Here is a 19,515-nt window from a genome sequence, read left to right on the forward strand (position 1 = left end):
CTTATAGAATGGCACCGGCAGAATTGAAGGAATTGAAGGAACAGTTGAGGGGTTTGTTAGAGAAGGGTTTCATCCGGTCGAATGTGTCATCGTGGGGTGCACCGGTCTTGTTTGTAAGAAAGAAAGATGGGTCGCTACGGATGTGTATTGACTACCGGCAACTTAACAAAGTCACAATCAAGAATAAATACCCTCTACCAAGGATAGATGATTTGTTTGATCAATTGCAAGGTGCTAAGTGTTTATCAAAAATTGACTTGCGGTCCGGGTATCATCAATTGAAGATAAGGGAGCGGGATATTCCAAAAACAGCTTTCAGGACACGGTATGGGCACTTTGAATTTCTGGTGATGTCATTTGGGTTAACCAATGCCCCGGCAACTTTCATGGAACTTATGAATCGAGTCTTCAAGCCTTTTCATTGACGATATTCTTGTGTATTCCCGAAGTCGGGAGGACCATGCTGACCATCTGAGGGCAGTTCTGCAGACTCTTCAACTGTGAATTTTGGCTTGAAGCTGTCACGTTCTTGGGTCACGTCATCTCCGGAGAAGGAATTATGGTTGATACTCAAAAGACTATAGCAGTAAAGAATTAGCCTAGACCTACCACTCCAACAGAGATTCGTAGTTTCTTAGGTTTGGCCGGGTACTACAGAAGATTTGTGGAAGGATTTTCTACTCTTGCCTCTCCATTGACTAAATTGACGCAGAAAGCAGTTATGTTCTAGTGGTCCGATGCTTGTGAAAGGAGCTTCCAGGAATTGAAATCAAGATTAACTACAACGCCGGTATTGACCCTGCAGAGGGCACAGAGGGATTTATGGTGTATTGCGATACTTCAAGGATCGGGCTTGGGTGTGTGTTAATGCAACACGGCAAGGTTATAGCCTACGGTTCTAGGCAACTCAAGAATAATGAAAAGAACTATCCAACCATGACTTAGAGCTTGCGGCAGTGGTGTTTGCACTAAAGATTTGGCGACATTATTTGTATGGGGTCCACGTGGATGTATTTACGGACCACAAGAGCCTTCAATATATTTTCAAACAAAAGGAGTTGAATCTGAGGCAGAGAAGATGGCTCGAGTTACTCAACGACTATGATATCGATATTCTCTATCACCCGGGAAAGGCCAATGTTGTGGTGGATGCTCTTAGCGGGAAATCTATGGGAAGTTTGGCTCACTTTAAGGCATATCAAAGGTCGTTGGCCACGGAGGTTCAGTTGGCTAGTCTGGGAGTTTGTCTTACGGACTATAGTGAAGGGGGAGTAATTGTGCAGAATAGGGCTGAATCGTCGCTTGTAGCGGAGGTCAAAGAAAAGCAATACAACGATCCATTGTTAGCGCAGCTGAAGGAGGGGATTCATGAACAGAAGACCACAGCTTTTTCCTTTGGCATGGATGATGGTACCCTATGGTACCAAGACCGCCTATGTCTTCCAGATATTGACGGTCTTCGGGGAAGGATCATGGCAGATTCTAGGTATTCCGTACACCCAGGTTCTACAAAAATGTATCATGATCTCAAGGAAGTTTATTGGTTGAATAACATGAAAAGGGATGTGGCGGACTTTGTGGAAAAATGTTCAAACTGTCAGCAAGTGAAGGCCGAACATCAAAGGCCCGGTGGATTGGCTCAAAGCATAGAAATTCCAAAGTGGAAATGGGAAATGATCAATATGGACTTTGTGGTAGGCTTATCGCGCACTCTGCGCAAGTTTGACTCAATTTGGGTAATCGTGGATCGACTCACGAAATCAGTGCACTTCTTGCCAGTCAAATCTACCGACACAGCGGAATAGTATGCTCAGTTGTATATCAAAGAAATAGTCAGGTTGCATGGCACTCCAGTCTCAATCATTTCAGATCGAGGGGCTCAGTTCACGGCCAACTTTTGGAAGAAGTTTCAGCAAGGTTTGGGCACGCAGGTAAATCTTAGTACAGCTTTTCATCCACAAACCGACGGGCAAGCGGAGCAGACTATCCAGACGCTTGAGGATATGTTGCGTGCTTGTGTTCTTGATTTCAAAGGTAGCTAGGATGATCATTTGCCACTCATAGAGTTTGCTTATAATAATAGCTTCCATGCTAGCATTCAGATGGCACCATTTGAGGCGTTGTATAGTAGAAGATGTAGATCTCCCATTGGGTGGTTCGAGGTTGGGGAAGCTGAATTGATAGGGCCAGACCTTGTGCATCAAGCTATGGAGAAGGTTAAGATTATTGAGGAACGGTTGAAAACTGCTCAGAGCCGTCAAAAGTCCTATTCGGATGTTCGTCGAAGAGATTTGGAATTCAAGGAAGATAATTGGGTCTTCTTGAAGGTTTCCCCCATGAAGGATATCATGCGTTTTGGAAATAAAGGAAAGTTAAATCCAAGGTATGTCGGGCCACACAGAATCACTCAAAGGATTGGTCAGGTGGCGTACAAGCTTGAGCTACCACCTGAGATGTCATTAGTACACCCGGTGTTCCATGTGTCCATGTTGAAAAGGTAGCTGGAGATCCGTCCGCTATTGTGCCAGTTGAGACTATTGAGGTTAATGAAGAATTGTCATATGAAGAAATTCCAGTTGCCATCTTGATAGGGAAGTCCGAAAGTTAAGAAATAAAGAAATTTCCTCCGTGAAAGTGTTATGGCAAAACCAGAAGGTTGAAGAGGCCACTTGGGAGGCCGAGGAAGAAATGAAGAAGAAGTACCCTCACTTGTTTGGATAGCTATTTAATTAAGTATTTGTGTCCTATGAAGATGTTGAAAGCTTACCTTCTATGAATTGTGTATCGCCTGGCTAGTTGATGTTAATAGTATTTCTTTTCTAGTAATGTATTGCTTATGGGGCCACGGTAGGCAACATTTTATATTATGTTGCATCTTTGGATTATATGTTGTTAGGATATGTTTCTGGGATTCTCTGGTAGGTGGATAGGCCCAGTTACAGGGGAAACTCCGCCGAAATTTCTGAAAAATTTGGGAGTTAGTCAAAATTTGGGAGTTAGTCAAAGTTTCTGCCTCCCGAGCACAGCCTGAGCGCGGCCGCGCATATAGCAGCCCTATAAATACCCCCAAGACCGGGTATAGAGAGTCTCTAAGTCATTTTTTAAGCTATGGCTTGCTCTATCAAGGGGAATCCGTTCCATACATCCCTCCCATGAACCAAGGTAATGTTTTTTTTGGAGTATTTTGAGTTGAGTACTACTCCTAAACACTTATATTAATAGGGATTAATCTTGGAAATCCATAGATTTCCATTCAAATCCCTAAATTGGTCAAGAACACTACAAGTGGGGATTCTCAAGATTATTACTACAAGAGGTATGTCTATTATCTCTAACTACTCTATGGTGATTATTTATGTATGAAATATATGTTAGAACTTATGGGATGGTGATTGGAAGCCATAAGTGCCTAACCTAGGTTGTGTTGGTGTTGTAGAGATTGCCAAATGGGTTAATTAAAGATATTGATGGTTTGGGTATGAATTGTTGGGCATGCATGTACTAATGGAAGTTGTGGACGGCCTAGAGACAATGGTAAGGTGAATCATTGGTATGGAAGGTGGTTGTTAGGTGAAGAAATTCCATTGAAGGAGGTTGTGGAAAGATATGCAAATTAGATGTTTGATAAAAAGTCTAAATGACTTGAAGTACAGAAATCTTACTAATATAGTTACAAATGTATTGCATTATCGTAGATTGAAGTTGTTTAGTGTGGTGAACGCCGTAGTATTATTAAGGGGCGAATTTCAGGTATGTATTGCTAAAACCCCCTCTTCTTAGAAATTGAGCTCCCTTGGTGTCCATGCAAATGTTGTAAGTTCCGAAATTTGATTGGTGTAGTGCTTGCTATTTCAAAATATGCTATTTTTGGTAAATTAAGGATGTGTGAAGAATGTGAACCGTGCTTTAGCTTGCCTAGATTTCAAGTCAAGTTTAAATTGATATTGTTATGCCAAACTATGTGAAATTCTCTATATGCTTACAACTTGAATTGTTCTTGTATGTTCCTATACCTTAAATTGCAAGGTTAATGTTGAGAGTGGAAATGATGTGAAATGTGGGGGAAAAGATTTGAGCTATGAAATGTGGCCTAGTGCCAAGTATGATGTGATAATTGTGGCCCAAGTGCCGATGAACTGATATATGTAAAATAAAGATTGAAATGAGATGATTGATGGAAAAGGAAGAACATCTTGATAAGACGTCCTAGCCGATCGGGCCGTGATCGGACGCCATGCCGCACACATGGTGGTATTGTGCTGATATTGAAACCGGAAAGTGAGAATGAAATTGTGATTGAGGTACATGTCTCAAATGAGGCAACCTAGCCGATCTGGTCGTGATCGGACTCCGCGCAAGAAAGCGATGGTATTGTGAATGAAGATGTAACAGTATTAAATGTCCCAACCTAAAGCTATAGAAATTGTGTGAAAGCTATGTGATCCCTTATTTGATGATGAGGTGATTGTTTAAAGCTTTTGTTGATCCTTATGATTTCTTTATTCTTGTATGGTTGTTCTTTCTAATGAGATGGTGTTTAGTTATACATACTAGTACTATTCCACGGTACTAACGTCCCTTTTGCCAGGGGCGCTACATCTTTGAATGGATGTTGGTGGTTCCATAACAGACAGTGTCGATCATAGATAGCGGTGCATCCTCCTCTTAGCAGCCTTGGTGAGCCTCCTTTTCTTCCAGGGGTTATGCAGTATATCTTTTGTTATAAACTACCACTTTTTTGAGGTATAGCCGGGGCCTTGTTGCCGGTATTATCATAACTGTCTTTTGTATCTTTAGAGCTCCGTAGACGTTTGTGTGGGCTATGTACGGCTGTTGGATAGGTCACTGTTCTGTGTTGTAATTCTAAACTCTTGTTCTTGTAAACTGTAACTGTATGAAATTTTGGAAGCTTAACTATTGTTTAAGGGTGTTAATATAAAATGAACTAGCAATGTTATATGTACAATCTTTCCTACTGTCTAATTAAATGAATACATGGTTTTTTGATCATAGTGAGTTGGGTAGAAAGTGTCCAAAGACTTGCTCAGTCGGGTTCACCCGATTGAGTGCCAGTCGCGCCTCCCGAGGTTGGGGCGTGACAAACAGGCTGGGCAAAAATATTTAATATTGTGGGGTTGTTCATTTGGTCTTATTTTGAGTTGAGGAGCTAGGATTTGGGTAATTGTTTAGGTGATTTTCACCATATGAATTGGTGTAATTATTCTCTACTCGATTTTGGTTGTATTTCGTAAATCTATCTTCATTTTTGGTAATTAAATATTGAATCTTAAAGAGAAAATTGGAGGTTTTTGTCCAAAGTTTCATAGAGTGAATTTTTGAGTTTTTAACATCGATTTAGAGTTGGATTTGGGTGAAACTAGTATGGTTGGACTCGTAATTAAATGAGTTGTCGGATTTTGTGAGTTTTGTCGGGCTTCGAGGCGCAAGCCCGGGTTTGACTTATTGGTTGATTTTGGGATTTTGATTAAAGATTCGACCTTTATCGATTGGGTTTGTTTTCTTTGGCTTTATGATGTATTTGAGTTGCTTTTTTCTAGTTTTGAGCCGTTCGGAGGTCGGTACGCGCGTGACGGCATTTTGGAGCATCGTATGGCTCGCTCGGTATTGGATTTGGCTTGTCTGAGATAAGTGACACTTCTAAACTTGGTGCTGAGGGTATGAAATCCCGAATTATGTGTTATGTGTTTGGTGTTGAGGTGACGCACATGCTAGGTGATGGGAGTGTGGGCGTGCACCATGTGAATTGTGACTTCGTTATTCCTGTGGTATTGTGTAGTTACCTAATCTTACTTGTAATCATGAAATCTCAACGTACTAGAGCTATTAAGCTGCGATCCATATTAGAAACCATGTCTAGGCTACATTCTTATTCTATTGGGACCCACCGAGGTCATATTGCTGTTGAATTATTTGTTTAAATTGCAAATTCATACACAATCATGTTCATTCATTTCATATCATATCTCAGTCTCTATTGCTATTTATCGACATATCATATCATCATTTTGGGCTAGTTTCATGGTATTGTGAGCCCGAGAGACTGAAGAGATTGATTACTGAGTGAGGTCGAGGGCCTGAGCTATGAGTGATATATGTATATATGTGGATCGGGTTGCACACCGCAACAAGCCTTATGGTTGTATATATGTGGATCGGGTTGCACGCCGCAACGAGCCTTATGGCTATATATATATTTATGGGAACGGGCTGCACACCACATCATGTATCATTAATTTATGCCATTATTGACTTGACATAGCGCTTGGGCTGAAGGAGCCCCTCCGGAGTCTGCACACACCCCAAAGAGCGTGGTAGGTTTATATTGAGGGATGGATCTTCCCAGGGCATGAATCTTGCCCTAAGCATTTATATTTGGGGATGGATCTTCCCCGGCTAGATTGGCCTTATACAGTACTGAGTGACTGACTTGCAGTTGCTATGTATATTGATGACGTCCAAATCCACTACTAAAAGTAAATGGACACGGTCGCATGCAATATAATTTACCCAACTATGAGTCGGGGTCGAATCTCACAGAGAACAATATGTAGGCGATTAGAAATGTAAGAGAATTATCACTTATTATGCAATGCCAAACACTTAGAATTGTTTTGAGTGGATACACGGGGAATTACACTCAAGTAACGATCCAATGTATTTCACGATTTTACAAATATGAGCAAGTTTATGTTAATTAGCCACGGGTAATAATTCTACATTAGCTTCTTCCAAAGACTAACAAGACTTCCTAATTGAATTATCCCTTAATCAATTAAGAGATTAAGCACACCCGAATATGGCTACAAGTAGTTCAATCCTATCCCTAGGTAGAATCTATAAAATGAGGGTTAAAGCCTCAAGTTCTTGTTAATTAATCTTTCCCAACGCCAAATAATCTTTTCCAAAATTAATTCGAAGTTAATGGGCGAGTCCAAGAGTTAGCTAATCCCTTTGGAAACATTAAAGAACAAGAATTATTAAAATAACAATAACTCACTTCATAAAAGATAAAAAATCATTCAATACATAAGCACAACAAGATATTTAATCCACACATTAAACATGAATATTTCCATAAACAAGATTCAAGTGTTGCAATAAATAATATACACTTAGATATACACTACAAAGCAAGGAAATAAAGAAATGAGCATAAATGAGTGAGAAATTCTCAATCAAAAGCTTCAAATCTTCAAGACCGAAGTGTGTGTGCAAGAACCCTATCTCCAAAACTTGTTCTCTCTAGTCTGAGGACTGAAAAGTAAGCCAAAGATTGCCCAAATATGTCCAAAGACATTTTACAATTGAGCTAACTCGGGTATTAAATAGTTTGGGGCCAAAAAATGTAAAATTAGAGAAGTACCCAGAGCTGAAGTGCGATCTTTGCATTTGCGAACAAAAGTTCGCAATTGCGAACTTGGACTATCATGTTGACCTTCGCATTTGCGATCAAGACTTCGCATTTGCGAAGGTTAACTGCCTGGTTTGACTTCGCATTTGCGAAGTCTTCTTCGCATTTGCGAATACAGCTTGATTGGCTTGACTTCGCATTTGCGAAGCCTTTTCTCGCATTTGCGAGCTCTATTTTGTTCGCATTTCCCAGGTCAGTGTCGCAATTGCGACAACTGAGGCCATTTTCCAGATTTTCTTCTTTGCAGCTTCTTTTTGACTCGTTTTCACTTGGTTTCTTCAAGAGCACTTCTAAATCACATAGAACCTGTAATATAAAAGTAAACGACATTAAGCACATGATTTTATGACTCAAACACAGCAAAAATCTAAGCTTAAAGACATGATAAGTTGGTAAAATACAAACTTATCAAACCCCCAAACTTATATTATTGCTTGTCCTCAAGCAATGAAAGCGACAAAATCTCCTTCCAAGTATTTAACTCAATAGCGCATCAATATCATGCCATGTCAAAAAGGTCTATTGTAAGCACAACCACATGACTTCGATTGGTACCAACAATTAACCCAAAGAATATCAATTACCAAACACTTCTCATGAACTTCATTGCAATTCAAGTGTTCAAACACTACGCAAATCAAAGTAGCAATCAAGTCATGCCACTAAAGCTTCAAAGTTTGCCTCTTTATCACAATTAACTTCCTTTGTTCATTCCTTCCAATTGAAAATGGGATTAAATTCACAACTCAAATCTCATGTGCCCTCACATTTAAGAGAGAATCCCACACTCATAAATCTCAATTCAAAACAATAATGGGATATCAAATGGAAAGAATTAACTTTCTCTCACAAAGATTCAAATGCACACAAGCAGTACCGTAGGCTTGCCCTTCATGTATTTCTCCACTAATGTAGACAAACTTGATTCAAAATCAATTAGGACTTTAGGGGTTGTAGTTTAGGCTTTTGGTTAAGGTAGGGCACAATTTTGGTAAGAGTGACTCAAAACCTCCCTAAGCACTACAATTTTTTCAATCAAAGCTTCAAGAACTTTTCCACCCTTTCTTCAATTTTTTATATCACCTAGTCTTCCATTTATTCATACTTCCTTATTTTTCCTTCTTTTTCCTTCAAATACTATTCTTTTTCTCTTTTTGTTTTTTTATCTTTCACCTTTTAAACAACTTTCACATCACAACTTTCCCACCTTCACCCCCAAACTTAGGCTTTTAGCCTATGTTTATACTTTCAAAGTACTTAGGGAGGTAGGGTGCCAAAGGATAAATCAATAAAGAACAACAGGTTGGACTTGTAGCATCGTTGCCAAAGAAAAAGGTTAAAGGCTCAAAATGGGTTGACTAGGGAAAATATGCAAGGGTAGGAAATTTAAGGCACAATAGCGGTCCAAGGAAGGCCTAATATTATTTTTCAAACCAAGTTAGTCTAGGATTTCGCCTTGAAGCACATTCCCGGCAAGTTCTAGACTACAAATGATGCAAAAGAACTCACAATAAATCTCACCACACATGGCACATGAACACTCAAGTGGAATACAAATCCGAAATCCAATTGACCTCAAAGAAGTTACATATAGCATAAGAAGCTATTTAGTGAATCAAAGTGTGAAAAATTGAGTCTAAAAGTCATGACATTAATCTTTACTTCAATCATTTTCTTTTTCAAAGATCAAAAACTCATATGCCGAGGTTTAAATCATGTTGGTACCAAGCAATCCACAAATTGGCCAATGAGCACAAACCCCAACTCAAACCACTTATTCTTCCCATATTAACAAAAACTATATCTAAACTACAAGACTAATTCCCTTAAGAAAGTCGCCTAGCTATCCATCATCGGAAAAAGTCGACAAAAATTTACTAACAATTACCCAGTTCAAAAAGAAAATTGGCATCCTCGAAAAAAGAACCGTGGTACAAAGAAAATCAAGGATATCGCCACCAAAATTAAATATTCTATTTTAAAAAAAATTAAGAAGCTAATAAACATCAAGTCAACAAAACACACTATATATAAAAATAAAAATTCAAGAAGCTAGTAAACACACTAATATAACACATCACATGAAAACACAATAACATCACATAAAAAATCAAAATACCAATCTACCATATCCATAGTTATCCACAATTATACAAGATCAACAGTTATACAAGAAGCCACCCCCAACTAAAGACGTTGAAATGTCCCCAATGCAACTAAACACAATAGAGTAAAATGGTGGAAAGTGCTCGCTGAATACTGCATCAAGCGCTATCCTTAATGTCGGAATCAGTGGCATCCTCCTCTCCTTCTTCTTCCTCGAACCAATGAACTGAAGCATCATTATCATCTTCTGGCTTGGTCGATGGCACTCGGTCCTGAGGCTTTAGGACTTTCCACAGCCCTTTCACACCCTTCCACATGCGGGTGAAGCATTTATCTTTTTTCTTCTCCCTTTTATTTTATCCTGGTGTGTGCTTTTTCCAGATTGACATGAGAAGTACTCAAAGTACCATGTGCCGCGGCTAAATCAGTGTATGCCTTCTCCAGCTGCTTAAGGTGATCCCCCTGCTTCTTCTGGTCACCAAGACACTTTTGAAATTCTTTGTTTGAAATGAATGTAGAGGGTCCCTCAGATGTTTCCCCAGGTCCCTGTGGAAGGGCAGCTACTAGGTCGCAAATTAGTCGTATTTCCTCGGTAAGCACAGCAAATGGTCCTCCAGCTAAAGATGATGGCTGGCTACCCTGATCAGTCTGAGAAGAAGATCCCAACTTTCTCTTTTTGCTCTTGACGGCGCCGCCCTCTCCTCTTTTCTTCAATGGTTAAATAGGCTTTTCCGGATCAATCTAATTGTCTTCCGGAGCATCCTCAACTCCAGCAAGTTAGCACAATTTAGTGGTGAGAGATGGGAACATCAATGATTGACCCCCAAGAGCCAGATACTCCCGCACTTCACCTATGAAGATTTCACCAACATTGAGCCGAATACCATCAAGAATGGAGGCTATCATTTGAGCTCTTGTCACTGGTACATTCCATACATTTCATGCAGGGGAGATGCGACTGCATATGATGGCCAGCCATATTTTTGCTTCGGCAGTGAATTCTTTGGACGTAATCCCTCTCTTCTCAGTTGCCCATGGAACATCTACACCTGGGCACAATTTTGAGACTAACCACTCGCCCGAGGCACAATCTTTTGCCCGGAATGGGGCCTTGTTATGGTCATGCAGATGGTAGACTTGGTTCACAGCTTCAGCTCCGAAATGCACCATTTTGCCGTGAATCCTCATCTTTGGCTTCCTTAACCTGATGGCTGGGAGATTTGGATAAACCTCCCTCACCCATTGCTCATTGGCTCTGCGAGGTTGAGGGGAAAAACAGTTCCATCCCATGTCTACAAGCCTTTGATGGAACTCAGGAAGATGTTCCGAGACATTGTTCAGCGCTATACCCCTTTCTGGTAGCAATTTCTTTGAAATCAGCTCAGCATAGTATCGTTCCTGGCATTCCAATGACAAGAACCAGTCTTGTTCATAATTCTCCTCCTCTTCCAAAAGGTTGTAATTCAGGGATTCGTCAGAGTTAGAGCTCATTTCAAGCTTACGGTACCTACAAACAAAGGATTGGAGTGAGGTCGAGGGCCTGAGCTGTTAGTGATATATATATATATATATATATATATATATATATACACCTCAACAATCCTTATGTTTGTATATATGCGGATCGGGTTGCACGCCGCAACGAGCCTTATGGCTATATATATTTATGGGATCGGGCTGCACACCACATCATGTATCATTGATTTATGCCATTATTGACTTGATATAGCGCTTGGGCTGAAAAAGCCCCTTCGAAGTCTGCACACACCCCCAAAGAGTGCGGTTGATTTATATTGAGGGATGGATCTTCCCTGGGCATGGATCTTGCCCTAAGCATTTATATTTGGGGATGGATCTTCCCCGGCAGGATTGGCCTTATACAGTACTGAGTGACTGACTGGCAGTTGCTATGTATATTGATGATGTCCAAATCCACTACTAAAAAGTAAACGGACACGGTTGCATGCAATATAATTTACCCAACTATGAGTCGGGCTCGAATCCCACAGAGAACAATATGTAGGCGATTAGGAATGCAAGAGAATTATCACTTGTTATGCAATGCCAAACTCTTAGAAATGTTTTGAGAAAATATTTATAGCTAAACGCAAAAATGTAAAATAACCTAGAAAGCAAGTAAAATGATCAATGGCTACAAGTATGTATACACGGGGGAATTACACTCAAGTAACACCAATGTATTTCACGATTTTACAAATGTGAGCGAGTTTACGTTAATTAGCCACGGGTAATAATTCTATATTAGCTTCTTCCAAAGACTAACAAGACTTCCCAATTGAATTATCCCTTAATCAGTTAAGAGAATAAGCACACCCGGATATGGTTACAAGTAGTTCAATCCTATCCCTAGGTAGAATCTATAAAATGAGGGTTAAAGCCTCAAGTTCTTGTTAATTAATCTTTCCCAACCCCAAATAATCTTTTCCAAAATTAATTCGAAGTTAATGGGCGAGTCCAGTGGTTAGCTAATCCCTTTGGAAACATTAAAGAACAAGAATAATTAAAATAATAATAACTCACTTCATAAAAGATAAAAAATCATTCAATACATAAGCACAACAAGATATTTAATCCACACTTTAAACATGAATATTTCCATAAACAAGACTCAAGTGTTGAAATAAATACTACACACTAAGATATACACTACAAAGCAAGGAAATAAAGAAATAAGCATAAATGAGTAAGAAATTCTCAACCAAATACTTCAAATCTTCAAGACCAAAGTGTGTGTGCAACAACCCTAGCTCCAAAACTTGTTCTCTCTAGTCTAAGGACTGAAAATTAAGCCAAAGATTGACCAAAGGTGTCCAAAGAGATTTTACAAATGAGCTAAGTCGGGTATTAAATGGTTTGGGGCCAAAAAATATGAAATTACAGAAGTACCCAGAGCTGAAGCGCGATCTTCGCATTTGCGAACTTTGACTATCCTGTTGACCTTCGCATTTGTGATCAAGATTTCGCGTTTGCGAAGGTTGAATGCTTGGTTTGACTTCGCATTTGCGAATGCAGCTTGACTGGCTTGACTTCGCAATTGCGAAGCCTTTTCTCGCATTTGCGAGCTCTGTTTTGTTCGCATTTCCCAGGTCAGTGTCGCAATTGCGACAACTGAGGCCATTTTCCAGATTTGCTTCTTTTTAGCTTCTTTTTGACTCGTTTTCACTTGATTTCTTCAAGATCAAGTCTAAATCACATAGAACCTATGATATAGAAGTAAACGACATAAACACATGATTTTATCACTCAAACATAGCGAGAATCTAAGCTTAACGACATGATAAGTTGGTAAAATACAAACTTATCATATATATTCGGGATGGATCTTCCCTGGGCTAGATTGGCCATATACAATACTAAGTGATTGAGCATGTCGAATGATTGAGCATGATAAGTGGAAAGTATGAGGCAGTGAGACTGAGTACTCTGAGAGTGTGAGTACATGCGTTCATCTTTGAGATACATTGCATTGAGATGCACACATGACATACATGCATAGAGATTGTATTTTCCTCATGATGTACGGTATCACGTCATTTCTGACTTCTCACACATGTTGACATGTAGGGATAGAGATGTATTTTCCTCATGCCATTTGAAGATGAAACATTTACCTGTTGAATGTTTTTCTTGGGAAGAATTACAATTTTCAAATTTACTCATATTTTTGGCGATTTCATTAAAAGATTTGGATTTGCACTGATTTACTTTCTGGAATTGTAAACGAGCAGAGCAGTTTATCTATTACTTCTTTTATTAATGTTATTATGTTGTTATAATCTGTTGTGTGTTATTGGTGTCGGACTCCGACCTATGTCACAGCTTGTCACTACTTTCAACCTAAGGTTAGGTTTATTACTTATTGAGTACATGGAGTCGGTTGTACTCATACTACACTTCTGCACCTTGCGTGCAAATGTTGGATGTTGATATCGCTATGTTCGACGGAAGCTGGAATTGAAAACGTACCTCCGTTCCGGTGGTAGCTGCCTCTTGTTTATGGTAGCCTTAGATTCATAAAAATCTATTTATGTACATTTCAAACAGATGATATATTTATTTCATACCAGCTTTGTAAATTCTAATCTTAGAAGCTCATAATTATACTACCAGTCCTTGGCAAATTCTTTGTATAAAAGCAGTTGTATTAACATTCTTTTATTAATAATTTTCATTAAATTAGATAATTGTTAGTTGGCTTACCTAGCGGATTGGGTTGGGTGACATCACGACTAGTTGGATTTTGGGTCGTGACATGAACGCTGTAGACATGCGATTTTTGACCCTCCCCAATATTTTTTATATTTTAGCATGTAAATATTTAATCTAGGCCTAATATAGCTATTTCAACTAATTTTTATTCTTTTACGTTATTTTAATACAAGAAAATGAAAATTACAAAAAAAAATATATTTTATTTTATGCACCTTTCATAAAGTAAAAAATATACAAAAATAGTACCTTATTTTTACCTTTATATAATCTTAGAAAATACAAAAAATATATGTATAATAGTTTCATGTTTTAATATAGTTTAGTTTAATTAATTAGAATTTGTTTTTGCATCATGTAGTATAGTTATCTTATATTAAAGGAATTTAGCTATGGTTTTGAATAATAATTTTTGGAGTCTTCTTAGCCCAAAATTGAGATACAAAAAGACATGGTCCAACCCAATTACCCTTAGTCCATTCTTCCCAACCCATTAGCCCATTTAAGTGCAAGATTTAATTCTAGCCATCTATTTTCCTTCTAATCCAATAGCCATCATCCCTTCCCACTTCCATATAAAATACCCAATTATAAAAACCCTACCCGAAGTTTTCAATCCCAACACCATATACACCTAAAAACACACACCTGGATAGCAGCCGTCTTTCATCATCCTCTTAAAAAGAAACACACATACAAGAGAAATGGACAGATCAAAAAGAAAATGGATGAAAACAGAGAGCTAGGACCTAATATCTAAGAGAAATCAGACTGGATACAGCGGCTCCCTTTTCCTATTCCCGGCTAGCTTCCGTTCGGCACTTGTAATTGAAGCTATACGCACTCGTGTTTGGTGATTTCTGAACGAACATTGCTGTAAATCCTTTGGAGCCTATTGATTCAATATCAAAGAAAAGTGCTCTACTAATTTAAAGTTGTCGTTCTTTGGTTTCCTTTAAGATCCATTTTTCTAACCTCTCTTTATTTCCTCTTTCAATTATGTTTTGGCTGGAATAATATTTATGTTTTGATTAAGTATATAATTCTCAGTTTTGAACTTTTTATGCCTTTTAAAATTTGTAGTAAGATCCATGTTTCATGATTTCTTTTAGATTATATTGGTTCATATTATGTTGATCTCCTAGTTATAGTTTATTTTGTCTAGATTCACTATAGTAGTAGTAGTTATCTGTCAAAGAAGTATTCTATCGATGGCCCATTTCTTTGTTAATTAGCTAGCACATCTCTTCAATAATGAATAAGTGCTTATCCATGCTCCAAAAATATTCAGTCAACTTGATCGTCCGAATAATTCCATATTGCTTGCCCTTATAACAATCTAGAAAGTAGTTTAAGAAAAATAACTTATGAACATCCGTAGTTTGTTTTAGTAGAGCAAAGGCCTTTGGAATAATTGAGGTGCGCCGTGTCAAATAAAATCACAAATTGCGTGGCCCTCTTTAATTACTTTATTTAAAAATGTAGAATTTGGGACGTGCCATTTAGCGAATTTGCATGGCCTCCCGCAAAGTTAACAAGATGCTAGCCACTCTAGGCGCGCTTTTTAATAATTTTACCTTCTTAACTACGGGTGTGCATTTCATGCGATCCAAATCCAAATTCCAAAACGTTGAATAAGAGGTGTCAAGGATCCGGGTGCATTTCATGTAACGTGATCCAAAAACACGCTCTTAAACGACGTTCACTTTCATAAAAACTAATTAAAAGCGGTTAAACAATTCTAAAATTGCAATAGGATAACATGTATTAAAATCAGACTTTAGCCAAATATAGCAGTTGAGCGACCGTGCTAGAACCACGGAACTCGGGAGTGCCTAACCCCTTCTCCCGGGCTAACAGAATTCCTTACCCGGATTTCTGGTTCGCGACTGTTAATACAGAGTCAAACCCTTTCCTCGATTCGGGATTCAACCGGTGACTTGGGACACCATAAATCTCCCAAGTGGCGACTCTGAACTTCTTAATAAACGAATCCCGTTTCGATTGTCCTTTAATTGGAAAAACTCCTTTTATTATACCCTTCGCGGGGTGTAGAATGAAAAAGGAGGTGTGACAGCTCTGGCGACTCTGCTGGGGAAAAGAACCCAGAACTTTTGATTCAGGGTTTAGAATTCGAGCTCAGTTAAATTGTTATATTTGGCTTTATCTGATTTTGTTACATGTTTGGGCTTAATGTGCTAAATATTTTACCGCTTTGATATTTGTTGAATTGTATATAAACTGTTACGGATCCCTTCATCTCTCTGAGTCTTCTACATCATGGAGAAGGGTGCACTTCGTGTAGCTTCTCTTCTGTTTAGAGTCTTTTCCCATTTAGAACGAGGTTTGGATAAGTTGCTAAGCCGGCGGAGCTTCTGTATCCCCGGTACGCTGCCTCCCCCTCGGCTCGAGTTGTCCGCTCGGGTAAGCCAGGTCTAGACCAATAAACCTAGGGTTAAACTTAGAAGAACAAAAACTCATGCCGGATCCCTAGTAGGACGCTTGTTTGCATCATGTGCATTTGACTTAGGGGACTCAACACAGGGGTTGGGTCCGTCTAGGACAGGTAACCTGAAATAAGTTGACCATCCTAATGCATCTTACGTGCTACTTGCGCATTTATTTGCTCGGCTTTGTATGTTGACCGACTTATCTAAATGAGTGAATTATGAAAATAAGCAGTGTTAGGACTAAGTGAGGGTGACCATTTGTTGTGAAAAACCAAGTGCCCAAATAGTACAGAAATGCTATCGGATTTTTGAAAAATGGAAAAGAAAAATATTTGAAAAAATAGAAAGGAAATTGTTTTTCAAAATAGTTTTGATTTTGGCAAATCTCCCGAACTACGCTGGTCTGATTCTCACCGGATGTGAGATACGTAGGCAACCCTCATCGGGTCCAACCACCCTTTTTCAAAAATATCCAAAAATACCAAGACTTTAACTTTTTGTCAAAATAAGTCGGGTGCCGCCATTCTTGTTTAAAATAAGCCGAATGTCCCCAAAAAGGCGCCGGAAGGCTATGTTTGCAAAAAAAGCCACCCTGAGTCATTTTTAAATGGTTTGCGGGCACAGCCTTAAAATCTCCCTCCCGGAAGTGCTGAGAGGCCGTATTTGCAAAACCAAGTCTTTGCTTTCTTAAATAAAATTTTTGAAAAGAAATAGCCACTTTTCTTTTAAGTCACAATAAGTCAGCTTCCTTTAAATAGTCACATTTTTCCTTAGAACTCCTTGTCCAGGATGACCCAGTTGACATTGAAACCTTCTCAGTCTTGCGCAGGCCTGTGGCAATGCCGAGTGATGCCCCGCAGGCCCCAGGGTTTGAAGCTTTGATGTATTCCTAGTTAATCGAGTCTGTATTTTTGTTTTTGACTCTGTTTTTGTAACTTCCCTTTTTGAGAAAAAGAAAAACAAATAGTCTGGTAGCTTTTGTAATCGCAGTTGTTATTAATGAAAAATTGAGAAAAATTCCCCAAAATATTGTTTCCTTAGTTTCGCATTTATTTGCAAGAACTACGCTTGGTCTGATTCATGCGGGGTCATGATACGTAGGCAATCTCCATAGGATTCGACCGTAACAAAAAACAAAAAATAAAAAGGGCAAATAAGAGAAAATAAAAAGAGAGCAAGAGAAAAGAAAGAAACGAGCAGAAAAATAATTTTGAGGAAAGAAGAGAATAGGAACAAGAAAAACCAAGGCAAAAGAAAAGAAGGAAAGGAAAAGAGAGGAAAATGAGAGGAAAGCAAAGAAAAGAGGGAAAGGCAAGAAACAAACAATGGAAAACACGAGGGAAGAATGAGAGGAAAGGCATGGCAAATAAAGAAAAATGAAAAGGTCGGGATGACGCATGCGACTGATCAAAAGCATAATAGGAACTGTTAACTGCCCAGGTACATTCACTCCCCAAATGTGCGGGTACCAATATGTTAAATGCCCTAACTCTAACGTGATGGTTTCATTTTGTCATTCCAGAAAAGGTGGTTGGTTTGTGGTTTGAAAGTGGTAACTCTGCTTCACAACACAAGGACAAGAGGCAATGGCAAACAACAAGAGAACTGAGTTGGTTGATACCGGTGTTCGACAACAGTTTGTGGAACGGGATAATGGGTTGGGTGAAGAGGTGTGGATGCTGAGACAAACATGACAGACATGTATCAAGCCTGGATGACTGGAAAGGCGCCACCTCCGCCACCACCAATTTTCCCGGACACTACCCTTACCCAAACTCCCAACATAATACCAGATGATCCTCCATATTCTCCGGATACACCCGCTTATCACACTCGCCCCAACTACCCTAGTAGCTCCATCGCTCATCCTGTAGTCACTTCTCCCCAATATTGCCCTCCTGTCATATCCGTTACCCCAGACAATGAATACCCACCCAAAGCGCGTAATGCCCGATTTCACCCTCCAGAGGTTGCCCACAGGGTCCTTGATCCATACAAGAAGAGCTCCCGGGATGAGCAGATTCATGGTAGAAATGAAAGGGTTACCGGAAGAGCAGGGTGAGATGAGGTACCCAGGAAGTTGACAAGCACAGAACAAGCCTTAAGGGACAAGCGAAGAGTGGGAGGCTAGGGTAGCATGACTTGCAAGGGACTGATTGTGCCACATGACACCCGCCTGCCCGCAGGATTCAAAGTACCAAACTTCAACTTGTATGATGGGCGTGGAGATCCGGTAGCCCACCTAAGGGTCTATTGCAACGAAATGAGGATTGTTGGAGAGAAAGATGACGTGATGATGGCGTATTTCAGTGAAAGCCTAATTGGGGCAGCTTTGGACTGGCATGGTCGTCAAAATGTCGATGAGTGGCTTACATTGGGTGATATGGCTCAAGAATTTGTCCGATACTTCCAATTCAAATCAAGTGTTACCCCAGACCGCACCTCGCTATCTAAGATGGAAAAGAGGACGGAGGAAAGCTTTAATGAGTTTGGGCTCAGATGGAGGGAGCAAGCTACTCGAGTCAGTCCCCCGATCAGCGAAGAAGAAATGGTTAAGCTTTTTCTACAGGCCCAGGGACCCACCTACTACAGTCATTTGATCCCGGCCCTGGGAAAGCCTTTCAATGATGTGTTAAAAATGGGGGAGCTAGTGGAAGAAGGAATCCAGTCAGGCAAAATCGTGAGTTGTTCGAAAGCCATTCAGAACGTACCAGTAAGCTTGGTTGGAAGAAAGAGGAACGGAAAAGACGATCCGATAGGTTTTCCTGATCAACACTTCCAGCCTCGACATCGTCCCTGTGGTTATCCTTGTGCATTAGATGACCTTCCCCGATGCTACTTCTCTCCACAGAAATCCCAAAGTCACACATCACAGTACCCAGCTCAAATAATACCCATCTACCCCCGCGAGCTTCCCAAAAACACCCCGGATCAGGTTTCCGGCCCAATCCAGCATTTAAGAATGAGAGGTTACGAAAGAAGAAAGCCTTCACTCCATTGGGAGAATCATATGCCATTCTGTTTCAGCGGTTAAGGACACTGGATATGTTGAAGCCGATTCAGATTAAAGTGCCGAACCCTCCTCCAAAGAAGTTCGATCCTTCTCAACAGTGCGCATACTGCTCAGGTGCCCTGGGGCATGACATAGAGAAATGTTGAAATATGAAGAAAGCAATTCAAAAGCTTATTGATGCAGGCGACATCGTCGTGCAAAATCCAGATGCAACAAACACTGGCCAAGATCCATCTCCTGTGCACAATGAGACGCATATGGTAGGTATGATTGATCGTGAGAAT

This window comes from Nicotiana attenuata, chromosome 7, assembly GCF_001879085.1.
Source record: "Nicotiana attenuata strain UT chromosome 7, NIATTr2, whole genome shotgun sequence".
Taxonomy (NCBI): domain Eukaryota; kingdom Viridiplantae; phylum Streptophyta; class Magnoliopsida; order Solanales; family Solanaceae; genus Nicotiana; species Nicotiana attenuata.